General features: G+C 44.3%; 1 long non-coding RNA gene across 1 annotated transcript in view; it reads left to right on the top strand.

The window, feature by feature from the left end:
- Nucleotides 1-19,348, top strand: part of LOC310702830 — a 77,366-nt gene extending 58,018 nt beyond the window's left edge. The window contains exon 3 of the long non-coding RNA XR_014523650.1: nucleotides 19,148-19,348. This is a non-coding gene — a long non-coding RNA (uncharacterized lncRNA). The remainder of the gene's footprint in view (nucleotides 1-19,147) is intronic.
- The last annotated feature ends 351 nt before the right edge of the window (nucleotides 19,349-19,699 follow it).

Consider the following 19,699-nt stretch of genomic DNA (forward strand, 5'->3'; position numbering starts at 1 on the left):
GAAAACATACCTCCAGGTATAAGGCACAGGAAAGCACAGATTACCAGAAAAAGTTGGCCTGGGGTGGACATCTTGGAAGCAGAAGACACTGTGTATGTCGCAGCAGAAGTCTAAGTAATAGAGGAACAAATGCAGACCTTCACTGGATTCCACCAGAGTCGAAAAGCTTCTTCCTCTGTTCCTGTTAGAACCACTCTACAGATCACAGGGTACTCAGAAAGGACTTATAAAGATAAACTGGTGGGCTGTGACATTATGAACTGGCCACTCATTACAGGACAATAATGATGTGTGGGAGGAACAGTGTCTTTTAGCTCAGGGCTACAATGGGCTCTGCAAGTCTCCACTGGCACATTTGGCCTGCAGGACAAGATGTGTAATAATACATACATACATACATACATACATACATACATATTTTCATTTGCATTCTGCCTTTCTACAGTTCAAACCATACTCAAGGCAGCTTACATAATGAAAAAATGCATAACTACAACATCTCAAAAGTAGCCATCAATAGTAAATGCAAAACCAAACTGAACAATTTCAATAAATCACAGCAGAAGATACAAAATACCAAACAAACCCAGCAGCCACAAGAGCAACCATCAATACTTTCTGTGGGAGAAAGTTCCCCCTTTGCGTGTCAATGGGGCAGTGTTGCTATTAATTTTCAAGGGATAAAAGCATCGCCCCGGAAAAACCAGCTTGGAGAAAAACAGCCCCTGCCCACCAATGACCCTTGGGACGACATTGCTGGCGGGTCATGGCGGGAGGTGGCTTTTTGCACACCTGTCAGTCGCCTCAGCGACATCACTCATCATGACTGTTTTTGAGGGCTGAAGGTTCCTTCTCCTGTATGCAAATCTATATGTTTCTTCCAGAGGTCTAAATTTCATGAGTAGAGAATCATCCTCAGTGCAAAACCTGGGCAAAGGCAGCATTCGCTGCATAGCGATTGGGGAAGGAGGTACACTACTAGGCACATTGATCTTCAAAGCTTATTGGGTGAGTCAGGGGTGTACTGTACTTTCTAGGCACATTTTCAAAGATTTGGGACAGGGATGAACAGGAAGTGGTTGGAACAACAGATCTGATGGATGGATCCCCTAGTCCCTACTTTGGGAGTCAGGGTATCCACACTGAATCAGAAGGGATGAGCTGGCAATTTAGTAGCATTTCCATATTAAATTGCTTTGCTTTTTTGCCATGCTGTGTTATTTGAAGGGAAGTAAAGGTAAAAAAGAAGTAGAAGCACTCTGTTTAATCAATAAATCAATTAATTAAAAATTTCATGTGTGACAAAATAGTACACACTGCTCTCCACTTTCAATTCACAGAGTCTTTTCACAGTTCATTTACATTCAGTATGAGACGCCAGGTTGTCATAAGCATTATGCAGTTAGTTAGAGAAGAAAGGAGGGGAGCTCTGTGCATGTTGCCTTGTGGCTTCAATCCAAGATGGGGGCAGGATACTCCACTTGCTGCTCTTTCCCAGTGAAAATGTACTTGGATATATTGTTCCCAAGTTCCTGGAAGAGATGACTATATGAAGAGTACCATACAGACCCCTTTCAACCTTTGATGAACAAGAGCAATAATCTTATGGTTGGTTACATTGATATCAATAAGAATGGTTTTGTGGTCCGCTGTCTTATGAGTTGTTAAACATATAATAGAATGTATTTTTCATGGATTCAAAATTGGAATTTGGCACAGTAGAACATACTATAATTTTGGATTTTATAACCAGAGGGGGCCTTCTTAGTGGTGCAGCCTGTTCGGTCTCTCTGGGCTCAAGGAATGCAATAATGTTTAATCACTTTCATTGTTGGTCATTTAAATTCTCCCTACTAGAAGACAGCCGTCTTTGGAAGGTGTTACAATCTCCATGGTTAGAAGATGTCAAGCAAAGGTTGGGCTGCCACCTATTGGAGATGATGTAGCAGTGGATTTCCTGCATTGGCAGGAAGTTGCTGTGGATGATCTTTGAGGTACTTTCCAACTTTATGATTCCATCTGTCAAGCCAGTGTGTTCCTGGACCATTTCAACCTTGTATTAAACCCACCTAAGGATACATTAGGGACGTGGGTGGCGCTGTGGGTGAAACCACAGAGCCTAGGGCTTGTCGATCAGAAGGTGAAGCTGTATGCTGGCTCCCTCGGCCAATAAAGCGAGATGAGCGCTGCAACCCCAGAGTCGGTCACGACTGGACCTAATGGTCAGGGGTCACTTTACCTTTACCTTAAGGATACATTGTGAAGGCTATGATGCTAGTCCTGATTCTTTCTGACTGCAGATGGGAAACTGAAGGTCTTAATGCTTCCCTGATTCAACATACCTTCTAGGAGGAAGGTGAAATGGGAGGCATACGCTTCCCAGTCTCCAGATGCTGGGTTGAATGGCCAGAAGCTGCTGTCGGTTGCCATTCTGAGTTCCTTTTGTACTGGAGCTGAAGCCTGGATACACGGTGCGAGGCAGTGGTGCGGCAGGTGGCGGTGCTGCGGTGCTGTGTGTGGCAGTCAGCTCAGCGGGATCCCACCTTCGTCGCCAGTGAAATATACTCAGAGTCGCAAAGTGATTTCATGCTCTTTATTCAGCTCATAGTTGTGAGGAGGAATGAATGAAAGTCCCCTCAAAGTATCTGCTTTATATACATTATTTACACAACCGGCTGCACGTGATTGGTTAATTCTGGAATTCTACTGTAAGCCAATCAGGTTGTGGATTCACTTATATCTGGAGCATGATTGGGTGGTTCCTGCCAACCAATCATACTGCTGCATTGTTCTTGGACCAATCAGACTGCTGCATTCTGAATCCTATTGTTCTAGGACCAATCAGACTGCTGCAATTTGGATCCTATTGTTCTAGGACCAATCATACTGCTGCAGTTTGGATCCTATCCAACTCAGTACATAACAGATTATATAATAATCAGGACTACAAAGGCAAACCGATAACCCTACTCCATGATATATCAGGTTTGAAGGTGTGTTGAATCAGGGAAGCATTAAGACCTTCAGTTTCCCATCTGCAGTCAGAAAGAATCAGGACTAGCATCATAGCCTTCACAATGTATCCTTAAGGTAAAGGTAAAGGGACCCCTGACCATTGGGTCCAGTCGTGACCGACTCTGGGGTTGCGGCGCTCATGTGTATACCTGTGAAGAGATCCAAGATTTAGAACCTCAAAGCCAAAGTGAGAGCATTTGGGTCAAAATTAAGGGAGAGAAGAATAACAGAGACCTCATTGTGGGAGTTTACTATAGATCCCCAAGCCAAACGGAGGACATAGATGATGCCTTCCTGGAACAGATGGCCAAGCATGCAAAAGGAAGGGAGATAGTAGTAATGGGGGACTTCAATTACCCGGATATTTGTTGGACGTCAAACTCAGCCAAGAGCATAAGGTCAAACAGATTCCTCACTGGCCTTGCAGACAACTTCATTGTCCAGAAAGTGGGAGAAGCAACAAGAGGAACAGCCATTTTAGATCTAGTCCTAACCAATGTTGATGACCTGGTTAGTGGGGTAGATGTGGAAGGATCATTAGGCGCGAGTGATCATGCTCTTCTGAAGTTTACTATACAGCGGAAAGGAGCAGCCAAGCATACTAGGACTCAATTTCTTGACTTTAAGAAAGCCGACTTCATAAAACTTAGGGAAGTGCTGGGTGAGATCCCATGGACAGCAATACTAAAAGGAAAGGGAGTTCATGATGGCTGGGAGTTTGTTAAGAGGGAGATAGTAAAAGCACAACGTCAGGCAATACCAATGAGACGGAAACATGGAAGGTGCCTAAAGAAGCCAGGGTGGCTATCTAAAGAACTTTTAACTGAATTAAGATTAAAAAAGGATGTGTACAAAAAATGGAAAAGGGGGGAAACCACCAAAGAGGAATTTAAACAAATAGCCAGCACGTGTAGACACAAAGTCAGAAAAGCTAAAGCACAGAATGAACTCAGGCTTGCTAGAGAGGTTAAAAGCAACAAAAAAGGCTTTTATGGGTATGTTCGTAGCAAAAGGAAGAACAAAGAAACAGTGGGGTCACTCAGAGGAGAAAATGGTGAAATGCAAACAGGGGACACAGAAAGGGCTGAACTCCTCAATGCCTTCTTTGCCTCAGTCTTCTCCGATAAGGAAAACAATGCCCGACCTGAAGAATTTGGAGCAAATGATTCAGCAAAGGAAACACAGCCCAGAATAACTAAGGAGATAGTACAAGAATATTTGGCTAGTTTAGATGTTTTCAAGTCTCCAGGGCCAGATGAACTGCATCCAAGAGTATTAAAAGAACTGGCAGGTGTGATCTCAGAACCACTGGCAGTCATCTTTGAGAATTCCTGGAGATCAGGCGAAGTCCCGGCAGACTGGAGGAGGGCAAATGTTGTCCCTATTTTCAAAAAGGGGAAAAGAGAGGACCCAAATAATTACTGCCCAGTCAGTCTGACATCAAAAGCAGGGAAGATTCTGGAGCAGATCATTAAGCAAACAGTCTGTGAGCACCTAGAAAGGAATGCTGTGATCACCAATAGTCAGCATGGATTTCTGAAAAATAAGTCATGTCAGACTAACCTGATCTCGTTTTTTGACAGAATTACAAGCCTCGTAGATGAAGGGAACGCAGTGGATGTAGCCTACCTTGATTTCAGCAAGGCATTTGACAAGGTGCCCCATGATATTCTTGTAAAGAAGCTGGTAAAATGCGGTCTTGACTATGCTACCACTCAGTGGATTTGTAACTGGCTGACTGACTGAACCCAAAGGGTGCTCATCAATGGTTCCTCTTCATCCTGGAGAAGAGTGACTCGTGGGGTGCCACAGGGTTGTGTCTTGGGCCCGGTCTTATTCAACATCTTTATCAACGACTTGGATGATGGACTCAAGGGCATCCTGATCAAATTTGCAGATGACACCAAACTGGGAGGGGTGGCTAACACCCCAGAGGACAGGATCACACTTCAAAATGACCTTGACAGATTAGAGAACTGGGCAAAAACAAACAAGATGAATTTTAACAGGGAGAAATGTAAAGTATTGCACTTGGGCAAAAAAAATGAGAGGCACAAATACAAGATGGGGGACAGGAGTCTTGGTTGACCACAAACTTGACATGAGCCAACAGTGTGACGCGGCAGCTAAAAAAGCCAATGCAATTCTGGGCTGCATCAATAGGAGTATAGCATCTAGATCAAGGGAAGTAATAGTGCCACTGTATTCTGCTCTGGTCAGACCACACCTGGAGTACTGTGTCCAGTTCTGGGCACCACAATTCAAGAAGGACACTGACAAACTGGAACGTGTCCAGAGGAGGGCAACCAAAATGGTCAAAGGCCTGGAAACGATGCCTTATGAGGAACGGCTAAGGGAGCTGGGCATGTTTAGCCTGGAGAAGAGGAGGTTAAGGGGTGATATGATAGCCATGTTCAAATATATAAAAGGATGTCACATAGAGGAGGGAGAAAGGTTGTTTTCTGCTGCTCCAGAGAAGCGGACACGGAGCAATGGATCCAAACTACAAGAAAGAAGATTCCACCTAAACATTAGGAAGAACTTCCTGACAGTAAGAGCTGTTCGACAGTGGAATTTGCTGCCAAGGAGTGTGGTGGAGTCTCCTACTTTGGAGGTCTTTAAGCAGAGGCTTGACAACCATATGTCAGGAGTGCTCTGATGGTGTTTCCTGCTTGGCAGGGGGTTGGACTCGATGGCCCTTGTGGTCTCTGCCAACTCTATGATTCTATGATTCTATGATTCTATGATCTCGCTTTATTGGCCAAGGGAGACAGCATACAGCTTCCGGGTCATGTGGCCAGCATGACTAAGCCGCTTCTGGCGAACCAGAGCAGTGCACGGAAACGCCATTTACCTCCCCGCTGGAATTGAAAGTGGAGAGCAGTATGTACTATTTTGTCACACATGAAATTTTTAATTAATTGGTTGATTAATTCATTAATTAATTAAACAGAGTGCTTCTACTTCTTTTTTACCTTTACTTCCTTTCAAATAACACAGCAGGGCAAAAAAGCAAAGCAATTTAATATGGAAATGCTACTAAATAGCCAGCTCATCCCTTCTGATTCAGTGTGGAGACCCTGACTCCCAAAGTAGGGACTGTTGGGAAACTGCCAGGGAGATAGTGTCCATCATGAGCCCCCAAGCCGGAGTTCTGGACGTCCATCGGCCTCCCGTACTCACGCAGATCCAACAGTTAGGGGCACAAAGCCTTAGAAATTCCTAGCCACAATCCAGGGCTTGGTGCACCCTCTTTCAGCAGAAACACAGCCAAAAGCTTGCATCACAGAAGAGCATAATTTACAGACTTTATTTAGCGTTTAACAGAACAAAAGAAAACACGTCCATTCTGTCAGCGTGTCTGAGCCGACTGAAAACGAAAGGAAAAAACAGCAAGCATAAACATCCTGTGAATAGGACATGCGCAGACTCTGTTGCTTACAAAAGCCTGCTCCCTTTTAAGGTGGAACGGAAATATCCTAACATCCTCCCCCTTTCCGTGTAACCTGTTGTACCTGTGGTTCACCCAATTGCAACTTTTGTACATAAACCTTTAGTTGTTCTTTGTTAACAACCTTAGACAACAGATCAGCAGGAATTTCATTTCCTGCCATGTAGGACACCCGAATCAGTCCTTTCTGAATACACTCTCTTGCACGATGTAGCTTAATCTGCAAGTACTTGGTTCTCTGCTTGCAACTCTCGGAGTTCAGCAAAGCCAAACAAGATCTATTGTCTTGATACACTTGTATAGGACATTTCACAGAAACCCTGATGTCCTTAAACAGTTGCACCAACCATTCACAATCCATGAGTGAAAATGACAGAGCATTGAGTTCTGCTTCACAGGAACTTAGGCTCACTGTTGTCTGCTTCTTGCACAACCAGTCAAACAGGCAGTGGTTGTACATGTAGCACACTCCAGAAGTGCTTGTACCATCCGTGGTGTCACTTCCAAAACTTGCATCAGCAAAGATTTCAAGACCTCCAGTCTTCTGACTGGTGAACCTCAGCCTGTAGTGCATAGTCCCTTTCAAATAGCGGGCTATGCGCTTCAGAGCTTTCCAATCCTGAACCGTAGGATTGTTGGCATGTCTGCTAAGCAGATTACAGCTTACAGCTATGTCAGGTCTTGAACATCTGGCAATGAAATTCAGCTTGCCTAGAATGCATCTGTACAGCGTTGTGTCAGAAAACGCTTCAGCAGTACTGTCTACCTGGTAACCTGTCACCATCGGTGTGTCTGCTGGGTTTGCATCAACCAAATTCAACCTGGTTAACACATCAGCAATTTTCTGTGTTTGGTGTACCAGAAAATTACCTGCTTGGTCCTTCTCCACCTGCAGAGAAAGATAGTTGGATACCTCACCAAGATCCTTCATGTCAAAGTGCTCCTTCAGTTGAGCTAGGGTGCTTTGATAAAAAGCCTGATTCTTCCAAAACATCAGAAGATCATCAACAAAACATAAACAATACAGTTTGTTTTGCCCCTCCTCCTTGACAAACACACATGGATCAGCTTTGCCCTGGTGAAAACCTAGAGAAAGCAATGTCTCAGTGAGTTTTGTGTTCCAACACCTGGCACTCTGCTTGAGACCATATAAGGATTTCCGCAGTTTACAGACCATACCCTTCTGTATCTCCATCCCATCAGGTGGAAGCATGAACAGCTGTTCATTCAAAATCCCGTACAAAAAAGCTGTATTAATGTCGTGGTGGGAAACATGCAGTTTCTCCTCCGCAGCGACCTTGAGCATCAGCCGAATGCTCTCATATTTGACTGTGGGTGAGTAGGTCTCGTGGTAATCCTGTCCTGGTACCTGTGAAAAACCTCTGGCAACCAATCTGGCTTTGTGTCTGACTACCTTGCCATTCTGGTCTGTCTTGGCCTTGAAGACCCATTTGCTGCCAACCAGTCTCATTCCTGGGACTACCCGTACCAGTTCCCAAGTTTGGTTCCTGTTCAAGGAATCAACTTCAGCCTTCATGGCATTAAGCCAAGGCTCAGCATCTTTAGAGGTTAACTCCTGAACCTCTTTGAAGCTTGAAGGTTCCCATACCTTCTCTGAGCTACTAAGAACAGCAGTTGCTGTCTTAGCAAACTCATCAGCATACCTCTTTGGAGGTCTGCCCTTGGTCGCCCTTTCAGATCTGCGTACTAGACGCAAGTCTTCTGGACTCATCTCCTCTTTCTTAGGAGAAAAATGACCAATGGTGAACAGTGGTTCTTCCAGTTCATTGTCAGACGCATCAGATGGTCTGACTGAGGCCTGTGCGCTCTTGTAGTCTGCTGTGTCATCACTGTCACTGACACCAGCAGCAGCAGCAGCGCCGCCCACTGAACTGGAATCCGAACTCTGATCATCATCATCATCCTCATCATCCTCATCCTCATCCTCATCATCATCAGCAGCAGCTTTCTCATCTTTAGCTGCTTGCTTGACATCACATTCATCCTCCTCTGGGTAACTCTGGAAAATTCCCACATTTTCCCCCCACTTAGGATTGTACTCAACACTCCTTGTGAACTTAATGGACTTAGAGTCAGTCATCCATACCCTGTATGCACCTTTTTCGTACCCCATGAACAAACCATGTGCCCCACGCTTCCCAAGCTTGTTGGTTTGTTGTGTGCGTACCCACATGTCCGAACCAAAGATTCTCATGTGTTTGGTGTTGGGTTTCTTGCCAAACATCTTCTCATAGGGGGTACAACCAATGGGTGATGACAATCTGCGATTAAAGGAATAAACAAAATTCCCCAAAGCCTCCCCCCAAAACTTATCAGGGAGATTGGCATCATGCAACAAGGTTTTGATTCCTTGCAGCAATGTTTGATTTGCTCTCTCCGCAAGCCCATTCATCCATGGCGATCTGGGCGTTGACATGTCATGCTGGATTCCCTTCTCAGTCAGGAAAGCTTCAAACTGCTGAGAAGTAAACTCCCCGCCCCGATCAGTAAACAAACAAGAAATACGTTTACTGTGCACATTCTCCAACCAAGCACAGAATTCCTTAAACTTCGGAAACGCTTGCGATTTCTGTTCGAGCAAATACACATGAATGTACCTGGAAAAAGAATCAATCAGAATCATGAAGTACCTTGCTCCTCCTAAAGAGGGCGCTAGTGGACCAACCAGGTCCGCATGCACTAGCTGGTAGGGCTTGGAAGCCTGCCTGCTAGACTCCTTGCCCTTTGGAGCAACCTTCACCTTGTTCTCTGCACAAGATACACATTTCATGTGAAATTTACAGGGTTTGATGTTCAAACCCTCAACCACTTCTGGCATCTTGGCCAGTGCCTTCCAAGAGAGGTGACAAAACCTTCGATGCGCATCATGAATGCAACCTGCATGAAGAACTTTGTTAGTTTGTGCAACACAACAAGAATCAGCATTAGATACAACAACAGTGTCATCATAAGTTATATGGAACAAACCATCCATAAACTTTGCATGCAAATAGTCCTCTTTGCCTTTACTGATGACACAGACGCTCCTCTTGAAGGAAATCTGAAAACCACGCCCAGTAAGCTGCGGGACACTCAACAAGTTGCTTGCAGCTCCTGGAACAAAAAGTACATTACTGATGGTAGTGTGCAGACTTGCAAGTTTCACAGTCCCTTCTCCTGCAATTTGCAACGTCCTTCCATCAGCCAGGTGGATCTCACCTTCTTGAGGCTTGAAGGAGATAAAGAGATGCCTGTCCTTGGAAACGTGGCGGGTGGCACCTGAATCCACAATAAACCTGCCTTTGGCAGGTGGAGCAGTCCTTACAGCAAGCAAACCCTTGTTTTCCAGCGGTTTGGGCTTTTGCAGCTTGCCCCCCTGCTGCTCCTGGCCAGCAGACGTGCCTTTAGCCTTTGGTGAAGCTGTGCCAGCAAGCAAAACCTTGCTTTCCACTGGCGTGGGCTTTTGCAGCTTGCCCCCCTGCTTCTGGCCATCTGCAGACGTGCCTTTAGCCTTTGGTGAAGCCGTGCCAGCAAACAATGCTTTGTTTTTCTCTTGCGCGGGCTCTTCACCCTCCCTCTGCTCCTGGCCATCTGCAGGCATCTGTTTACCTTTGCCTTTCCGGCCTCTGCAAAGGCGATGACCTTGGTTCCCATGAGAACCAGAGCTCTCAGCTGCCGACTCCTTGGCTCCCCCTGGAGGCTGGAATGCTGCCTGGGATGACGTGACGGTCAGCTCCCCCTGCAGCTTGCAACCGGTGCCCTCAGCATCCCTGCACTCAATCACATTCTGGGAAACAGCTAGGACCTCTGATGCAGTCAAACTCTGGGCTGGGATTACTGGCAAATGAGCTTTTTTTAAAGCAGTCCACATTGCACGTGCAGTGGTGTTGCCAGCCAGCGTCTTAATTTCCTCAAGAGATACGGATAGGACTATTATGTCAATCGCTTTCGAATTCTGGCCTTTCCATCTCTCTGTCAGAGGAACTGGGGGGGCTTCAGAAACAACATGCCACACCCCAAACTGACGCAGTAAACTCTCACACCATTTTGCCCAGGGTTCATAATTCTGCCCATCCAACTTAAGGGACTGAGCATCTCCAGAAGCTTGGAAAAACTCCATTTCAGCTTTTGGCAGTAGCCGTGAGTCTTCTATGCCTTCAAAGACTCCTTATCTTGGCAGCCCATTAATCACGAACTCTTTGGCTCGGCTCCCAGGCCAATTAAGACTTGCCGGAGTTCAAAGGCTCTTTGCCGAGGTATAACAGAAAAAGCGTCCGTCCCTTTCGCTTTTCCCCCCTTCATACCTCTTACGCAGTCTGTTGCAGCTTTACTCTCCTGTAGGTGCCGTGAATCTGGGCCCATAACCTTGTTGTTGGGAAACTGCCAGGGAGATAGTGTCCATCATGAGCCCCCAAGCCGGAGTTCTGGACGTCCATCGGCCTCCCGTACTCACGCAGATCCAACAGTTAGGGGCACAAAGCCTTAGAAATTCCTAGCCACATTCCAGGGCTTGGTGCACCCTCTTTCAGCAGAAACACAGCCAAAAGCTTGCATCACAGAAGAGCATAATTTACAGACTTTATTTAGCGTTTAACAGAACAAAAGAAAACACGTCCATTCTGTCAGCGTGTCTGAGCCGACTGAAAACGAAAGGAAAAAACAGCAAGCATAAACATCCTGTGAATAGGACATGCGCAGACTCTGTTGCTTACAAAAGCCTGCTCCCTTTTAAGGTGGAACGGAAATATCCTAACAGGGACTAGGGGATCCATCCATCAGATCTGTTGTTCCAACCACTTCCTGTTCATCCCTGTCCCAAATCTTTGAAAATGTGCCTAGAGAGTACAGTACACCCCTGACTCACCCAATAAGCTTTGAAGATCAATGTGCCTAGTAGTGTACCTCCTTCCCCAATCGCTATGCAGCAAATGCTGACTTTGCCCAGGTTTTGCCCTGAGGATCATTCTCTACTCATGAAATTTAGACCTCTGGAAGAAACATATAGATTTGCATACAGGAGAAGGAACCTTCAGCCCTCAAAAACAGTCATGATGAGTGATGTCGCTGAGGCGACTGACAGGTGTGCAAAAAGCCACCTCCCGCCATGACCCGCCAGCAATGTTGTCCCAAGGGTCATTGGTGGGCAGGGTACTGTTTTTCTCCAAGCTGGTTTTTCAGGGGCGATGCTTTTATCCCTTGAAAATTAATAGCAACACTGCCCCATTGACACGCAAAGGGGGAACTTTCTCCCACAGAAAGTACTGATGGTAGCTAACCAGGATGGGTTGAAATGAGGATTGGTCATTTGGATGGAAGATAAAACTATCCACACTATTAGCCATGATGGGTTCTTCAGCTCTTCTGCATTGCTCGGTCTCATGTCTCTCATCTTTCTCTTGGCAATGCCCCATAGATTCTCTATGGGGTTCAGGTCAGGTGAGTTTGCTGGCCAATCAAACACAGTAATCCCATGGGCACTCAACCAGGTTTTGGTACTTTTGGCAGTGTGGGCAGGTGCCAAGGTCCTGCTGGAAAATGAAGTCAGCATCCCCATAAAGCTAATCTGCGCAAGGAAGCATGAAGTGCTCCAAAATTTCCTGGTAGATGGCTGTGTTGACCCTGGACTTAATGAAGCACAGTGGACCATAACCAGCTGATGACGTGGCTCTCCAAATCTCTTTTCTGATGAGAGCAGCTTTTGCATCTCATCTGGAAACCAAGGATCCAGAGTCTGGAGGAAGAATGGGGAGGCATACAATGCCAGATGCTTGAAGTCCAGTGTGACGTTTCCACAGTCTGTGTTGATTTGGGGAGCCATGTCATCTGCATGCTTCTCAGAGGTCCAATATTGCTCTATTTGCAATCCTTGTGTTGCTGTTTTCATTTAATATTCCAATTTTCTGAGACTGTTAATATGGGGTTTTCATCAGCTGTACGCCATGATCATCACAATTATAACAAATAAAGGCTCGACATATCTTGATTTGCATGTCATGAGTCTATCTCATATATTGGTTTCACCTTTTAAGTTGGATTACTGAAATAAATGAACTTTTCCACAATATTGTAATTTTCTGAGTTTCACCTGTATAAATAAATATCAGAGCAATGAGCCTCATTCTGCTCAGTGGGACATATTTTTAAATATACATGCAACATGAAGCTCTGGCCTTTTTACACCTGATCTGGGAGGACGGTGCTTGAGGTGTTGTTGGGGAGGGAGTGGTTACTCTTGTGGCTGCTGGGTTTGATTGGTTTTTTGTATCTTCTGCTGCGATTTATTGAAATTGTTCAGTTTGGTTTTGCTTTTACTATTGATGGCTACTTTTGAGATGTTGTAGTTATGCATTTTTTCATTATGTAAGCTGCCTTGAGTATGGTTTGAACTGTAGAAAGGCAGAATGCAAATAAAAATATGTATGTATGTATGTATGTATGTATGTATGTATTATTACACGTCTTGTCCTGCAGGGCCAAATGTGCCAGTGGAGATTTGCAGAGCCCATTGTAGCCCTGAGCTAAAAGACTCTGCTCCTCCCACACATCATTATTGTCCTGTAATGAGTGGCCAGTTCATAATGTCACGGCCCACCAGTTTATCTTTATAAGTCCTTTCTGAGTACACTGTGATCTGTAGAGTGGTTCTAACAGGAACAGAGGAAGAAGCTTTTCTACTCTGGTGGAATCCAGTGAAGGTCTGCATTTGTTCCTCTATTACTTAGGCTTCTGCTGCGACATACACAGTGTCTTCTGCTTCCAAGATGTCCACCCCAGGCCAACTTTTTCTGGTAATCTGTGCTTTCCTGTGCCTTATACCTGGAGGTATGTTTTCTTCTTCTTCTGAGAGTTGGGGAAAGCATTCTCAACCAAGGGAGATAGGTTCAAGGCAGGTAGACTGGGCCAAAGGAGAAGGAAAATGTAACTTAGGTAGATTCACATCGAAATATGAACCAAACCAAACTTCTCCCTCCTCCATAGAATCTCAGCTAAGCCAATAAAATGACCCTGATTCTGTTATCTGCTGCCACTTGATGGAAGGATTGTTTTTAGCTGACAACTGAAGGAGAGGGAGAGCTAAAGACAACAGTAGTTGCAGTCGAGTGGATGGAGTGGTCCTGCTTCACATTTGCACCTTTCCTGCCAACTGCTACAGCCTGCTGAGATATATATATTTATTTATTTATGCATGCCACTCTCCCTAATATTTATTTATGCATGCCACTCTCCCTAATATTTAAATTGGAATGCCAGGGTAGAGGTATCTCGGTAGAGATACTTCGCAAATAAAGAATGAACTCAAGCTGTGGTCAAATCACGGGCTAGAAAGAAAGAAAGAAAGAAAGAAAGAAAGAAAGAAAGAAAGAAAAGGGAAGGGGACAGAAGGAAAAGAAGCTGAGCCTGGGCCCATTACCCTTTTTCCATTGTCTGAAAGTAAGTTTACGGATTCAAAAATCTGAAATCAGGCATTCTGAAAACAAGATAGTTTTCCATTTCTTTTTTTGAAGTACACTGTCTGTGAACATTCCGTCAATGTTGTTTTTGTAACCTAGGGGCTGCCAAAGTGTCACCCATAAGTGGATATGCATCCACAGGCACATCCCTGGTACCTACGATATCCCCTCTCCGCCCCTTGAGGAGGCAAGACTTGAAAGAAGAGCCCTATTTGTCACCCGTAGACCAGATAGTGATGTGTGCTTGGTTGCAATGTGTTGCCCATGTCAATTTTTCTTGTTTATAAATATGTCCATAGTCCCCAAAGAGTTAACAATCCTTGTACTAACCTAAGGCAGCGTTTCCCAAACTTGGGGGTCCCCAGCTGTTGTTGGACTACAAGTTGCATCATCCCTAAATAGCAGGATCTGTGGTCAGGGATGATGGGAAATGTAGTCAAAAAACAAACAGAGGCCCAAGTTTGGGAAACCCTGACCTAACGGATTACTTTCTTGCCGAGAATATGAAGATTTCCAAACAAACGGCTACAAGGCTACCCTCGTTTATTCACATGAGACTTTGTCTTTTGGAGCAGATGCTCTCCAGTGTTCACTGTGTGTAGCCAAGGAAGAAGGAGGAAAATGCGAAATGAGTACTTGTGAAACTGATGCTGAAGGAAAGTGTACTGCATTAATATTCTATAAAGGTAAAAAAAAACATCACCTACTATAAGGTTGTACCTTCTTTGGGCTCCATATTCCCTTTCCCTTAAGTGTCTTTTTTTTGGGGGGGGGGGGCTTAGCGATACAATAAAGGGAAATAGAATTCAATGTGGCACTAAGTGAGGAATGTGGGGGGTGGAAAAATTAGATTCTAGTGACGAATTTCAACAACAGAAGTGGTGGGGTCCCTAGATCCGAAGAGCAGGGCTAGCACACAGAAAGACCCAGCAGGGTTTAAAATCATGTCACACTTTGTGCAGTAGGACAGCGTGGGGATAGGCTGTTAAAGCTGCTTTAATATCCCATTTAATCCACTAAAGCAGTGAACCCATTTCTATCCCTCTTAGCATTTAAAACACCACACCTTGTTAAGGAAGTTTTCAAATGCTTTACTTACAGATGCAAAAGACTGATTTATTATTTGTTCCACGCAGTGGCAAGCAGAAATCAGGTAGAATGCTCTTTGGTGGAAAACATAGAAGTTTAGTTTCAAAAACGCAGTCTGAGCTTGTAGGGAGCAAGCTCAGACACATTGAATGGTGGAAGAGAGTGTGGAAAGGAAGAGAAGGCTTGACTTCTTCCCTCACTGGAGAAGACAGTGTGGGACCTCAATGATTCTAGAAAACACAGTTTTCTGGTATTAACCCCTTCATACACTAACTAGCACTCATGCACAATTATGTTTGACTGCAATGTCCCACAGTATGCATGTGGGTAGAAAGGTCTGATCACATAACAAGTACCCCCCCCCCACCTTTCCTTCCCATATGAACTGCTTAAACCTGTTCTGGGTTTCTGCTAGAACAGATTAGGGAGCAGGGGAGGAGTGTGTGTCTATACCCAGAATAGCTTTGTTCCCCAAGAGTAATAAATTTTGTGTTTCTTCTTTCCTTCAGTCATCAGTATTACTAGACTATTTATTTCTAAGCTCTGCAGAACTCTCAGTAGGGGGCACAGCTCAAAGGAGAGCAGTTTAGATCTTTTAAGTGAAATTCAGTTAATCACTGTGGTGGCAATAGTGATGCAAACATTCACTCTTTTCTCTCCTGCTTTTTCCTGCTTTCTGTCCCTTTTCTCAGGTGAGGAAGTTTTTGAAAAAATGCTTGGTTGTTCAAAGAAGGGGCTTGAGGTCCCCTGTGATACAGCAACTGCTGACCCAGAAAATGGCATGCATTATAAACTCAACTGCTGTGATGAAAGTGATCTCTGCAATTCAAAGTTTTAAGACTCTGCTCACTTGCAGACAATAAAAGCTTATGCTCTTAGCTTGTCAACTTTTCTTTGAATGTTCTTTATGCAGTGAGGTCATAGTCTGAGACAGTGGCACCAGGTGAGTTCAAAACAGCCAGTACTATTTCTGCAGCAGTGTCCCAAACCTACCCAATCAGCGTGAAAAGGGAGCTTTCGGGCCACTGTACTTTCTAAAGCTAAGGATCTGGAAACACTGCAATCACAAGGGGCTTTGGATTCAAGAGAATGGTGTGCAAGTTCTGTTAAGCACAATGTGTCAATTATTTGGTTAATTAAAAAGAATTCAATGGATTCCTAAATCCAAAGGTGGGGCTAAATACTCTCCAGTAAGAGAGAGCCCAGGGAAGAGTTTTTAGAAGTCACAAAACATGCAGCAGTAAAGCATGGGAATATTGGCAATTAGATCATTTTAAATATCCCATTCTAAGTCAGTTCCAGTGCTTTCCTTTAGCATTTGACATAGCACATTGGTTAATAAGTTAAAATGGTTCTTACTTACAAACTTCTAAAGTTTGATTCATACATTTTTCCATAAAGCGGCAAGAAAAACTGGAAGAAACCTTGGGTTAAAAATATGGTAAAGTTTATATAAACACAGGGTCTAAGCCGGGAGCCCGTGGTTCAGACCTCCATTACATATGGCATTCCCATGGTGGGCTGAATAAACAAAGCACTTTTCTAAGCCTTCAGCACCAGAGGGGAGGGGGCATGATCAAAGTCTTGGAAAAGAGTTCTGTGGTCTTAACCCCTTCATGCATTAACTGGTACTAAACACACTGGTTGTATGAGGCTGCAAACCCCCTGATGATCTCTCCCAGCGGCTTCATATAGATGTTAAAAAGCATGGGGGAGAGGACTGAACCCTGAGGCACCCCACAAGTGAGGGCCCAAGGGTCTGAACACTCATCCACCCCACCACTTTCTGAACACGGCCCAGGAGGAAGGAGCGAAACCACTGTATAACAGTGCCCCCAGCTCCCAACCCCTCTAGATGGTCCAGAAGGATGTTATGGTCGATTGTATCAAAGGCCGCTGAGAGATCCAGCAGAACTAGGAAACAACTCTTACCTTTGTCCCTAGCTCGCCAGAGATCATCAACCAGTGCGACCAAGGCAGTTTCAGTCCCATGATGAGGCCTGAACCCCGATTGGAAGGGATCCAAATGGTCCGCATCCTCCAGGTGTGCCTGGAGTTGTTCAGCAACCACACGCTCAATCACCTTGCCCAAGAATGGAAGATTTGAGACTGGGCGATAGTTGGCCATACTGGCTGGGTCTAAAGATGGTTTTTAAGAAGCAGTTTAATGACCGCCTCTTTCAGCGGATCTGGGAATGTTCCCTCACAGAGGGAAGCATTCACCACCCCGCAGAGCCCATCGCCCAGCCCTTCCCGGCTTGCATGAGGAAGCATGAGAGTGACACAAACTCCCAAGAAAGCCCTGGTTCTGCAACGGGCAACAGTAATTCGGTGGGCTCCTTTCTCTGTCTCAGTGCTGGAAAGTATGGAGAACGGGGGGGGGGGGGGGTCGGTGGCGAAAAAGCTGTTCAGTTAGGTGACAACACAACCCTGCGGAGTGAAGCTTTTGTTTCCAGCCTTAAAGCGGCTACTTATCAAAGAAATCTTCAAACCAAACTTCAAGGTGAGGAGTTACCAATTTAATTAGGTTGAATAATTCAGTTACAGCGGGGAGTATTAAAAGGAAGTCTACCCCTGTCTGTGGCTGCTTGCGAGCATGAGAGACAATGCAAGTGGAAAGTTTCTGGATTACTTTGATGGAGTTAGAGCCAGCTAATGTTTGAGAAGGAAGTAGGATTATACAAGTGTTTTTAATACCAATCTGCACTTTTGACCTTTTCAAATCTTGAATTTGAACTTGACCTGAAGTAGAATTAAGAAGTGAACTTGACTTGAATTTGAGATTGCAATTAAGGTTCTTAAATAAGAGACCCTGATGCTGATGGAAGAAAGGAACCTTGGCTAACAGCCAAAAATATAAACATAGTTAAAGACAATTATGAAAAACACGGAAGGAGGTAAAAAGGAATTTAGAAATTTGGGGAAGAATGAATATTTCATTGATAGTGTGATAGGAATTTTATGGTCTTAGATATATAGTAATGTTCATAACTGCACATACATAGATCAGCACAGGAAAGCCAACCTGGAACCATTTTGATTCCTAAACTGACCAAATCCTTTCTCTGCAAGGTTAAACTGAAAAAGCCTCCCCATTGTCTGTTTCCTCACAAATCCTGTCTCAAAGATATGAATAAGGTGTGAGCCTGTGACCTGGCCCAGGAAATAAGTATATTACCACTACAAAAGAATGGCCAGGCTCCCCAGGAAATCCAATCAAGCAACCTGCCAGACAGGAGATAAACAAGGACAAGAGAAAAACAACATTTAAATTTCTGTGATGTAGGTGGGATGTATCTGAGGGGTGGTCTTAGGTTACACCCCTTCTGTGATGTATGCATAATGTTTCTGAGGGTGGTCTTGATCTAGAGAATGGGAATTTCAAAAGTCTTTATAAGGCCTTGCACGCCATTGTTCTGGGTCCTCTTCCTCTCCTGCGTGTGAGGAGAGTACACTGTTGCAACAGATCAATAAAGATCAAGCTTACTAGCTGCTTTGCTTCTCAATATTCTCTGGTTGGCCTCTGTTATTTTCTCCTACCAATAGGGAAACTATGTAAGGACTCTATATGGGCTCTTGGATACCCCATAAGGGAAAAGGGCATATTTTTATTTACAACAATAGGAAGAATATCAGTTATCAAAATGAATGTATTACCAAAAATGTTATTTTTATTCCAGTCAATTCCAGTAATCAACAATGCTTCAAAGAATGGCAAAGAGATATTTCTACATTGATTTGGAGAGGGAAGAAGCCAAGACTAAAATATAAATCACTAACAAATATAAAAGACAAAGGAGGATTCTTCCACATCTTCAAAAAGGGCAGGGTGCAGGGAGGCTCAAAAGGGGCATTTAATATTTTATATATTTTGTTGAAAACCTCTGCCCAAAATTTGGGTTCCAGAGTGAATTTATGTTGACCTTAAGATCCAGAGATCTGGATTATAATCTTTGATCAGCAGTGGATTTTATTTCCATTGTCCTATCTATAAAATGGGAATATGTTTGACTGGTTTCAGGGGCAACTAGTGATTTCAAATGGGGTTGAGCATTTCATGTGAAATCAAGTTGATTACTGGAGAAAATGCTAATGTTTAATCTCCTCACCCCCCCTTCCTCTTCTTCACTCTTCATTTCAGGGGGGAAGGTTTTTGAGAGAATACTTGGTTGCCGGAAGAAGACAGATGTGACATGTGGCCTCATCCATGTTGATAATGAGAATGCTTACCGCTATGATCAGATCTGCTGCAGGGATAAACATTTCTGCAATGAGCATTAACCATGAGACAGCGCTTAAAGCAGCCTCTAGGCCGTCCACACACAAATAAAGCTTTTGCTGTGTTTCACTTTGGGTTTTCTCTTTTCGTACTTTCTTTCCTCACATTTGTTGGTTGGAACTTTCAATTCTGTCCATGCACAACAGATAGAATTAGATATGAACACCCAGGTGCTTCAATCATGTCTGGTGTGAGATCCAATAATTCCTGATGGAAGCTATGATTTAAAAAATAAAAAAAAGGTGGGATTATATAATAATCAGGACTACAAAGGCAAACCGATAACCCTACTCCATGATATATCAGGTTTGAAGGTGTGTTGAATCAGGGAAGCATTAAGACCTTCAGTTTCCCATCTGCAGTCAGAAAGAATCAGGACTAGCATCACAGCCTTCACAATGTATCCTTAAGGTA

Source organism: Podarcis liolepis (assembly GCF_965112155.1).
Source record: "Podarcis liolepis genome assembly, chromosome: 3".
NCBI classification, from domain to species: domain Eukaryota; kingdom Metazoa; phylum Chordata; class Lepidosauria; order Squamata; family Lacertidae; genus Podarcis; species Podarcis liolepis.